The following is a 12065-nucleotide window of genomic DNA, read 5'->3' on the forward strand; positions in this document are numbered from 1 at the left end:
TGCCGCCTGGACTCAGATTCATGTGTAATGGGGGATGCAACAACAGGGGACTCCCTCCTCTGCTTCTGACTGGCCTGGATGGGAGTGGAGGTATGGGGGGACTCCGCCGCGGAGACATCTGTTTGGCGTTCATTCGAAAACATCAGCCGCAGTGCAGCCAGGGGTGATGTATGCCTGTCCTTGACTGCGCCATTGTCCATGGTAGAAGCCTTGTCCGTAGGAAGTGCCTTATCCGTAGGTGGAGTGTTGTCTCTGGATTTTGCCTGTGCCATGGTCGGTGCCCTGTTCCTGCCAGCAGATTTGTCGTCTGTGTTGTACCTGTCTCCAGTATACACCTGCTCTCTGTGTGTGTCCCTGCCCTTGGGAGATGGACCTTGCTCTGTTGTGTGTCTGTCCTTGGGACTCTCCCTGCTCTTAGGATGTGCCTTTGTCTTTTGACTGTCCCTGTCCCTGTCCTTGGGAGTGGCCCTTTCCTCTGTTGTGGGCCTGCCCTTTGGACTCTCCGTGCTCTTAGGAGGTGCCTTTGTCTTTTGACTGTCCCTGTCCTTGGGAGTGGCCCTTTCCTCTGTTGTGGGCCTGCCCTTGGGACTCTCCCTGCTCTTAGGAGGTGCCTTTGTCTTTTGACTGTCCCTGTCCCTGTCCTTGGGAGTGGCCCTTTCCTCTGTTGTGGGCCTGCCCTTGGGCTCTCCCTGCTCTTAGGAGGTGCCTTTGTCTTTTGACTGTCCTTGTCCCTGTCCTTGGGAGTGGCACTTTCCTCTGTTGTGGGCCTGCCCTTGGGACTCTCCCTGCTCTTAGGAGGTGCCTTTGTCTTTTGACTGTCCTTGTCCCTGTCCTTGGGAGTGGCCCTTTCCTCTGTTGTGGGCCTGCCCTTGGGACTTTCCCTGCTCTTTTGAGGTGCCTTTGTCTTTTGAGTGGCCTTGTCCAAGGGACTGTCCATGGACTTGTGAGTATCCCTTGCCTTGGGAGTACCTTTTGTGTTGAATGCCTGTGTAGCATGTGAAGGCATGTCCCCCAACAACACTTGTGGATCCTGTGTGTGTACTCCAGTGTATCTGACGTTGTCTTCGTGAACAGATTTTGCTGACCTAGGGGATGGTGTCTGTGCCTTCCGTGCCCTGACGTGCTGTCTGGCGCTGCTTCTAGTGCAATAACCTGTATTAGAGTCCTGCTCAGAATATTCACTACCCCCTGAGACATCCAGTGGTGTAGATGGGGAAACAGAAGTAGCACCCTGTCCATGCGACTGTACTATTGCAGACGACACACTGCTTGCCAATGACTGCACTGTCCTGTGTAGACCAGCAAGATCGCCATGCATCCCTTCCATGAATGCCACCACCTGCCCCAACTTCCTATCATGGTCTTGGAAAGCATTTGTCATATTGGTCTGCCCCACACACAGCTGTCGCAGCAGATCAACGGCCTCAGCACACAGTGCATTTTGGCTCACCGTGGCTGGGGCAGCGGTGCCTGCACCGAACGCCACTCTGCTCCCCCTACTCCTGCATGCACGAACAGTACATGGTGCAGTTGGCGGAAGTGTGAGCCCTGTGTGCTGTGTTCCAACAGAAGGTGTTGATTGCCCACTCCCAGTCTGTGACAACAGTGCTGGCTCACCAAGATTTTCCGAAGATGAGGACGATGGTGTCTCCACATGCGAGTCCTCAGGGACGGTCCTGTCCCCCTCTCAGGCGCTGCCCTCCTCTGTGTCAGTCTGCGTGTGTGCGAAGTCTGACCCGGACTCATTGCCTCCACTAATCTCCTCCGTCTGTGGCTGAGTGTCCTCTGTCATAGCTGAAATGCACATAAAAGAGGTGTAAGTCATGGGCACACTCACGTACAGAAGGACAAGGATTCCCTAATTCCATAGCTGACAAAGTTCTTGTAGCCCCCATCCTGCACACGGCCCACCTCTACCAGTCATCCTCACATTACATAAGCGTTGGTGGCCGTGACACATGTACAGCATGCGGACAGGGCAGGAGCACGTACATCTGCACACATGTCTTGCCATGGGGCCACGGACCACTACGGCATGTGCTTCAACACTCAACTACTAAGCAAGTGGCGTGTCAACATGCCGGACCTGGCTGTCAAATTACACCCACCCAATGGGACCAACATGGCATCGCAGAGATACATACGCACCACGGAACTCAATACTGTGTCTGTGCACCAATAAATGCATTGCACTCCCAAGTATCCTACACAGACAGTATGCTGACCGCTAGTTTGCTGTTGATCGACACTCAGCCGTTCGGACAGGTCAGGATGCGTCACAGCAATGATACGGTGCATGAGAGGGGTCATGGAGCGTCGGGCCAGACGTGACGTCCTTAGAATCATCCCCAGTGTCACTTCCGCTACATTCTTGCTCAGCCTGGAAATGTCGTCCCAGCATTTGTGGCAGTGTGTATGTCGTCTGTTGCACACCCCCAATGCCCGTACTTCACGTGCAATGCTCCTCCACACGTCCTTGCGAAGGTGCAGCTTGACCTACCATGATGGGAGACAAAAGGGTGTAAGTCAGTGGACAGTTGGCCTGTCACACAGATAGGGGCAACACGTATCTGTCATCCGCCATGCACAATCCAGAAAATATGTCGAGCCCACACTACACAGCTAAGATTGCAGTAGCCAGGAGTCATTGGCCCCCTCATGCACACCAACATGTCCCACACTGCACTTACCACCTGTCCGGGTGCGCCGTAGAGCCGTCCATAGTTGTGGAGCACACCGTCCACGAGGACATCAAGCTCCGCGGCGGTGAAGGGACGAGACCGGATCTCTTTGGCTCTCGACATGGCAAGATCACGGAGTATGGCACTAGAGCAGCAGTCGGTGGTCAGCTCAGCAGCAGCAGCAGGTCGAGGTGATGGTCACAGGCAGCAGTCGGTGGTCAGCTCAGCAGCAGGTCGAGGAGATGGTCACAGGCAGCAGCCGGTGGTCAGCTCAGCAGCAGCAGCAGGTCGAGGTGATGGTCACAGGCAGCAGTCGGTGGTCAGCTCAGCAGCAGCAGCAGGTCGAGGTGATGGTCACAGGCAGCAGTCGGTGGTCAGCTCAGCAGCAGGTCGAGGTGATGGTCACAGGCAGCAGTCGGTGGTCAGCTCAGCAGCAGCAGCAGGTCGAGGTGATGGTCACAGGCAGCAGTCGGTGGTCAGCTCAGCAGCAGCAGCAGGTCGAGGTGATGGTCAGAGGCAGCAGTCGGTGGTCAGCTCAGCAGCAGGTCAAGGTGATGGTCACAGGCAGCAGTCGGTGGTCAGCTCAGCAGCAGCAGCAGGTCGAGGTGATGGTCACAGGCAGCAGTCGGAGGTCAGCTCAGCAGCAGCAGCAGGTTGAGGTGAACAGGCAGCACTGGTTCCCAGGGTAGGATGTGTGCTTTTGGACAACACACATATATAGGGCCCTCAGCACGTGTCACTGGCATACGTCGCCAGCAATTGGTCAGCCCTGGATGCGTGTTCGTAAAAGGGCCAATGACTGGCCCTGGTGTTGCGGTGCACTGCTTCCGCTACTTTCGATTGGGCATACGCGGCCAGCCTCCCTCTTCCCATTGGCTGCATGTGCACGGACCGTCACGGTCACACATCGGCAACTGCACGTGCAAGCTTCAGGCACGGATGCTTCAGTTGCAACAATGTTCTATCACTGGCGCCACCATGGCGGTGCACGTACTCAGCGGGGGAGGTGCAGGCCTATACACCCTTTAGATGTACTCAATGGACATGGCAGTTCATGTCCCCTCTTATAGGCACATTGCATCATCCACCGTACACCGGCCGGAGCGGCCGGGCCTAGGACGGCCGTGCCGGCCATGTCCACAACAGCCGTGCCAGCCATGTCCACAACCGCCGTGCCAGGCCGGGCCTAGGACAGTCGTGCCGGCCATGTCCACAACCGCCGTGCCATCACTTGTTGTTTTTTGCAATTGCCGCCCTAAGTGCGCTGGGGATGCCCAGACGTGGGTCCCAGGCACTCCACACCACTTGGAGTCAAGCTAGCCGGGCTGAAGAGAGGTGTTACCTCGAAACCGGTCCGGTCCTCGGATGCTTGATTCCGGTCTGGGAAAGATATGGCTGTTGTAGTTCGGACTGGACTGTTCCCATGGGGCAACAGGGTCAGAGCTGATTTGCATAAAGCCATTATCTGACCCAGGGTGGTGTGGAGTGCAAAAAAACGATGGATTTGGGCCCAGATCTTTTGACTGGGGGAGTGTGTGACATTGATCCACATTCTGTCCATCACTTGTTGTTTTTTGCACAACCGCCGTGCCAGCCATGTCCACAACCGCCGTGCCGGCCATGTCCACAACCACCGTGCCAGGCCGGGCCTAGGTCGGCCGTGCCGGCCATGTCCACAACCGCTGTGCCGGCTATGTCCACAACCGCCGTGCCAGGCCGGGCCTAGGACGGCCGTGCCGGCCATGTCCACAACCGCCGTGCCAGCCATGTCCCCAACCGCCGTCCTAGGCCCGGCCTGGCACGGCGGTTGTGGACATGGCTGGCACGGCGGTTGTGGACATGGCCGGCACGGCCGTTCCAGGCCCGGCCTGGCACGGCGGTTGTGGACATAGCCGGCACGGCGGTTGTGGACATGGCCGGCATGGCGGTTGTGGACATGGCTGGCACGGCGGTTGTGGACATGGCCGGCACGGCCGTCCTAGGCCCGGCCTGGCACGGCGGTTGTGGACATGGCTGGCACGGCGATTGTGGACATGGCCCGCACGGCGGTCCTAGGCCCGTCCGCTCCGGCCGGTGTACGGTGGATGATGCAATGTGACTGTAAGAGGGGACATGAACTGCCATGTCCATTGAGTACATCTAAAGGGTGTATAGGCCTGCACCTCCCCCGCTGAGTACGTGCACCGCCATGGTGGCGCCAGTGATAGAACATTGTTGCAACTAAAGCTTCTGTGCAGGAAGCTTGCACGTGCGGTTGCCAATGTGTGCCCGTGACGGTCGTGCACATGCAGCCAATGGGAAGAGGGCCGCTGGCCGCGTATGGCCATTGGAAAGTAGCGGAAGCTGTGCACCGCCATGGCGGCGCCAATGATTTTATCAGACGCTGCACCGTGATGTGTTGTCTGCAGTTGCGTCATGAGGGTTGTGAACGTGATAGGGAAACTTCATATGTCATTCACTATTCCATGTGTGTCCATACTATGCCCATCGGTGGGCACACAATGTGCAACAGATGTGCATTTTGACGTGTTGACGTCGGGTGTGAACCTACCGACGTTATTACATCTTCACAACTACACAGTACATCACGGCTGTATGGCCAAATTATGAATCTGTTGTCAGTGTGTGGTTCTGGCGAGGTGACTACAATGGTGGTGGTACACATGCATTCAGTGTATGTGTCTTGGATGTTGTGTCACCATGCATGTAATTACCGTATACTCAACATTATTGGTGTTGGCATTGGTGCATGATAACATGGTGTGTGTGTATCATTATCGTTTGTGTGCATGCACTTGCATGTGTGTCTGTGATGTGGCTTCTAAACATTAGGGTCAAGACACACGTATTGTCAGTAATGTTCACATGTGACTAAGTTGCGTTGTACGTGTTGACACATTTCCTTTTGCAAGTGGCTGCAAATTGTTAAAGGGCCACTCCGTATTGTATTAACTATCAGAGATGTCACACATATGACCATGCTCAAAAACATTTTTGTTCTTGCTAATGTTGGCTTACATGTGATGGAGTTGCACACGTATGCGTCGTTTGTAAGTTGACTCAAGTTACATCTCTCTCCCACACAGGAGGGCTCCAAATGTGCATCGGCCATACACTGTGCTGGAGGATATGGTTGACGAGGAGGTGATTAGGAAATTTCGGCTGGATGGACGTCGGTTGATGGAGCTTGTTGCCCAATTGTTTTCTCATCTGCAGCCATGAAGGACGTATCCTGGTACTATTACACCCACAGCAAAGGTTATGGCGGCACTACATTTCTTTGCTACTGGCACCTTTCAGTACACAGTTGGACATGCCAGGGGGATGTCACAGTCCATGTTCAGCACGGTACTTCGGGATGTTTTAAGAGCTATGATGCTGAACAAGAATGACTACATCCATTTCCCACGGCCGGAAGAGTTGCCAGCAGTCAAAGCAGACTTCTATGCACTGGGCCAGATACCACACGTAGTGGGTTCAATTGATGGCACACATATCGTTATCATTCCACCACGGGCACGTGAGCAGGTTTTTAGGAATCGCAAGCACTTCCATTCGCTGAACGTGCAGGTGGTGTGCCTGGCAAACAACATCATCTCCCATGTGTGTGCAAGATTTCCAGGCTCCGCACATGATGCCCACATCATGCGGAGCAGCATTGTCCCCTAACTGATGGCAAATCTGCGACTCGGTCAAGCGTGGCTTGTTGGTGAGTGTGCAGTGGGGACTTTTGTGATCTCTGTGTGGCATGGGGTACCCACCATATCTTGTTGTGATATTTGTGTCTGTCATCCCCCTACATAGGCGACTCGGCGTACCCAAACCGGCCCTGGCTCCTGAGTCCCATACGTAATCCTACAACAGCGGGTGAAATGCGCTACAATGATGCACATGGAAGGACACGGAGAGTGATTGAACGTACCTTTTGACTGCTAATGTCTAGGTTTCGGTGCCTGGATAAGACCGGAGGGGCCCTGCCTTACTCACCAGGCAAAGTATGCAGGATCATGATTGCCTGCTGCATGCTCCACAACCTGGCCGTGCGCAATGACATTGACCTGCTCTTGGACCCTGAAGACGAACAAGTTCCTCGGCCTCCCATCCCACCCATGTCGACTGATGAGGATAGTGGTGAGGAGGAAGGTGTGGAACAGAGGCGCCAGCTCATTGATCGCTACTTCCCTTGAATGTGAGTAACTACCTCTTGTGCCGGTTGACAATGCCTTATGTATATTTGCTGGTGTTGTGTGGATGTGGGGTGCATCAGCTGTGTGTTCTGGTTTGTGATGGTTGCATATGTGTGTCTTCATTTCTTTGGACATACAAGTCTCCATGATGTGTGTCCTCTCATCCCATGCTTTTGTGATGAGTGTAGTTTGTGGAATGTTGCTGTGCAGTGTGTTGTGATGTGTGTGAATCTGTTTCCTGACGTGTGTTTGCTGTCTCTGATTTTCCCTAGGTCACTCCCGCAGCGCCATGATTATGTACGACTAGGATCCCTGCACCTGTTTACGTCTGTTTCTGAAGGCAATCATGTGATTAAACATGGAGGCAAAACATCATTGAGTGTGTAAGTGACATTTATTTACAGGTTGTGCATTTGTGCTGGTGAATATTTACAAGTAAGTGGGGGCGAGGGAGTTGGAGTTGAAGGTAATGGCAGATGAAATGTCCGTGCTGACACCACATTGGGGGGTGTCAGGCTAGTCCAGCAGACCAGTGCCAATGATTGTCTATGTGGGACAGGATACTTTGCAGGGTGAATGTCTGGCTCAGGCAGTGACAAAGTAATTGGCGGCCCCTCTTGGAGCGTGTGGATGGCGCACCCACACTGCTCTCACCCACTTCCAGCCTCGGGCGGCCCCTCCGTCTTTGAGGTGGAACTGAGTCAGCTGGGGGTGAAGCTTGTTCATGGGCCACATCCATCGCCAGGGGCACAGGTGGTGGTGGTGGTGGCGGTGGAGGTGGAGGTGACGGTGGCGGTGGCGCAATGACAATTGGTGGAGGGGGGGGGGTTGTTCCGGCCAATCCATTCCCTCCACATTGTTGTCTGCTGGCCCATGATGTGCACTATCTGGCCAAGGTACCCCGAAATTTCACGCAACATGTTCGTGTTGTCCACCGAGTCCTAGTGTGCACGATCTGCATGTTCCTGGGAACGGTCGTATGAAGCCTGGCACCTGGCTAGGGCTTCAAGGGACTCTGCCACAGGATGGGGTGGGTGTCCTTCCTCAGTGCGGCGGAGTGTGGGTCGCCTGATTGCCTGATGTGCCGTCGCCTCTCTCCTTTGTGGCCCACTCACCCTGCTTGGGTGTGAGGCCGATGGACCTGCGTCGTGTGCTGGGTTAGGCAGGGTGGCACAGGCAGGAGTGGTGGTACTGGTGGTACTGGTGGTGGTGGTGGTGGGGACTATGCAGATCACTGAGGCAGGTCTCGCTGGAGATGCGACGGTTGTCGGGCCCGGGAGTCCCTGTGAGCCAGATGGCCCTGGCTGTCTGCTTGGGCCCGCACCATCCTCCGCACCGGAGCTGCCTGTGTCATCGTCCCCAGAGAGTCCGGTATGTGTGGGAGGCGAGTCTTGCGGCCGGGTGCTGGTTTCCCCAGTCAGTTCACGATCACCTGAGGGACAAGATTAAGGTGGTCAGTAATGTGGACATTACATGTTCATATCGATTTGTAAACATTTCTGTGTCCTGTCGCACACACCCCACACACCCTAGCCTCCACCACCCACCACCACCCTCCCCGTGAACATGGGGGCCTGTTGGGAGTTGTAGTTGTGAGGTCTCACACACCCCACCCACCACCACCACCCTCCCCGTGAACATGGGGGCCTGTTGGGAGTTGTAGTTGTGAGCTCTCACACACCCCACCCACCACCACCACCCTCCCCGTGTACATGGGGGCCTGTTGGTAGCCATGTACATTTTGGTGAGTATGTGTCCGACGTGCATGGGTTGGGGCGTAGGAGATGTGTCTTCTCAGTTGTGTGAGCCTGACCATGTCGTACTGATCATGGTGGTTGGTTTGTACTTACCAGCCTCTTTTCCTTCCTCAAGTCCGTCTAGGCTCTCTGGGTGAAGTATAACCAGCACCTTCTCCTCCCAATCGGTGTAGGGTATGGGCTCCGGGGGTGTTCCGCCGCCAGTATGATTGGCACTTGCATAGTTTTTGGCGCGGATGCCTTTCACCCTGGTCTTCAGGTCATGCCACCGCCTCTGAATTTCATGCTTCGTCCTTGGCACGGTCCCTGACGCATTCACCCGACTGACGATTCTGTCCCACATGTGATTCTTTTGCGCCACGGAGGTCTGCTGGACTTGGGCCCCGAAGATGTGGGGCTCAACACGGATGATTTCATCTACCATTACCTTCAACTCGGTCTCCGTGAATTTAGGGGTTTTTTTGGGTGCCATGGTGTGTGGTGCTCAGTGTGTGGGTTGAGTGAGTTGGGGGGTGCAGGTGTGTGGTGTGTGATGTGTAGGAATGGTGTGGTGGGTGTTTGTGTGGTGGGTGTGGTAGGGTGGTGGTTGTGTGTCTTCTATTTGAGTAAGCTGTATATCGATTAGGGCCTCTTGCTAGCAGCAATGCTGTGATGCAAAGGATTGTGGTAGTGGGTTGGTGTCATTTTATAGTCGTGTCTCAATGGTTGTTGGCAGTCAGGTGGTAGGTGGGCCTGTTGACTAGTGTGCATTATTGGGTACTTGGGGGGTGTCATGGTGGCTTGTGCTTGGTGTTGGTGTATCAGGTGGGTGGGGGTTGTCAATTTTCGTGTGTTTGCTAATTACTTGCGGTACACTTTCTGACATTTGTTTGACGTTAGGGATGTTGTGCGTGTTGGCCTTCCGCAGTGATGCACTGTTTATCGTTGCATTCTTTCCGCCGCGGACGTGGATGGCTGTGCGTACCGTGGTACAGGCGGATTTATCCTAATTGCCGACACGGAGTTTTCACAGGTATGGCGGTAAATGTGTCTTTTTCCGCGGTCATTGCCGTCCGCGGCGGTGGCTGTTCATTAGGCTCCGTCCGCCGCGGACGGAGTTTCGTGACATGAATATCCTAATCGCAACCGCGGATTCTCCGCGGCGCGGCCGGGAGTAAAATTTCCCCGATTATGGCGGACAGTACCCGTTTCCGTCCGCCATCCTAATCGACCCCTATATATGGCCTACTCATACAATTTACAGAAAGTAGCATCAAGTAAACTATTTCTAAAATTCAAACAAAATTATTTTCAGTAATATACATTCTTTATGATGTTAAGAACTTAGACTTAGAGTTTCAAACATGTAATTCTTAACAATTCTTAGCTTTCATGACAACTTTGTTATTAATATATGGTACATGGGTACTAGACATCTACTGTTTCTATACAATCAAGCATGCTTTTACGATGCTTATTCAACATTTTGTCTGTTTCTGTGACATTTTTATCAACATAAGTAAGGTGCACATTTATGATTTCAGTGTAAAGTCATGTATGTATGTTGTGGAAAGAATAATCAGTATCTACTATCTACGCTATTACACTACACATGCAGAATGGCACACAGAAATGTTTAAAGTGGCACCTGTGAATGGCTCATCTACTTGCTCAATGATAAACTGAATGTCGATCTCCAGGTGTGGGATCCCCGGTCTACTCTGCACCCAAACTAATCCTCCCCACCTTCCCTCCCTTTTTTCATTTCCCTACCCTTTCTGTCCTCCTTGGCCAGTCTGCCCCCACCCGTAACCTACTCTGGTTCCCCTTTTCGTGATTTCTTGGACTGAGATTCTGAGGCAGACTGTGACCTCCCTGAGATATATTATAATACTGAAGTCACCTCTCCAGCCTACGGTGAAAGAGCGTTGTGTTCTGTATAATTTCTGTTGAAAATCTGAAACAAAGATTTCAAAAATAACTGAGAAATATTTTTCTATTTGCATTTGATAGTCATTCATTAATCTTTATTTCGGCAATTTGCCATAAAAGATAAGCATAAAATTGATACAAACAAAATCAAACATCAGTTTTACATCAATAACGGAATAGCACATAAGTACAGAGAGAGAACGCGTCACCTATTCTGTATAACAATCCAGTAAACCACTACTGATTCTTTAAAACAGTCAAAATATTACAAATTAGCAAATAAAAACAATTTTAACAGTAAAACTAAAATCTTACATATAGTAACCTAACACAGAATTTTAGCACAAAATAGCACAAACATTTGATAGATTATTCAGTGTGGAAATCATCACTGCTGTGGTCTGGTTACCCATACCTCAATCCAGTTGTGAATAATAATGCATAGATTGACTAAACTCAGTCGCAGTGCTTAACAAAAGCATTCACTCCCTAGTCAATTGCATTTTCAAAGGAAGGCCAGATAATAAAACAGGACTTGAGAAACAAAAATGCTCCATGATTTTCAATCACAGCTGTCTATAAATAGGCCTAGCTGCACTTTTTGAGCTTGAGTAAAAGAAACAGTCTCAACAAAAGGGCTGAAAAAGATGAGCATTTTGGATTTATGTTTCTTTTCATGCTTGATAGGATTAGCTGTACCTTATTATGGTGGATGTTGAAGAATCAGAGACGTCAGCACAAAGAAGCAAAGGGTTCAATATTATGGGTTGCTCTTGTGTAAGGGGGTATATATATTTTACGTGAAAGCATAGATTTAAGACTAGAATGGAATAAAAAAGTCTTTGTATTATAGAATGTGGATTAATACCATTCAATTCGGTCTGTTCCATGACTGATTTTCCTAGAGAACTGCCTGGAAGAATTTTCTACACTTAAGAAATGATTCTGAAAAGAGGTGTCTTTCATTCTCCCTTGTGTTATCTGGGCCCAGATAGGCATTCCATTGCTTATAATGCATGTTTCTTGCTGACAATCATGTATACATGGCCCAGTGAAGATACCTTGCTTAGGTAGAACATATATCCATCTCTGTAGAGTAAAAAAGATCCAGAAAGATCTGGAGCCCACCTGAAAGGAAATCCTTAGATCAGTAACAACTGGATATTTCTCCAACTTGCTACTGTGGGATATATCACCTGTGTCTAAATAGTGGAGAAAATCCTATTAACAAAAAGAAGCTAATTCTACTTCAGGGAAATTCCGAGGAACAGTGGGAGTTTAGCATTTTGCTGTGAATCTCGTCTAATGTTGTGGGCCCCATGAACTGGAAGAAATGTATTGGGATCTCAGAAACAGTTATGAATACATAGAAATATTTTGTGGTACACTGAGATCTTGTGAAGACTACTCATATTAAACCACAGTAGGCTCTGTTCCAAATAAAAATGTTACTTTTGAACAGCGATGATCTTCAGAAGTGTAAGCCTTTAAGCTGTATCTAAAAAAGAGGTTGGATCTGTCTATTGTGC

This window comes from Lissotriton helveticus, chromosome 2_1 (genome assembly GCF_964261635.1).
Source record: "Lissotriton helveticus chromosome 2_1, aLisHel1.1, whole genome shotgun sequence".
Classification (NCBI taxonomy): Eukaryota; Metazoa; Chordata; class Amphibia; order Caudata; family Salamandridae; genus Lissotriton; species Lissotriton helveticus.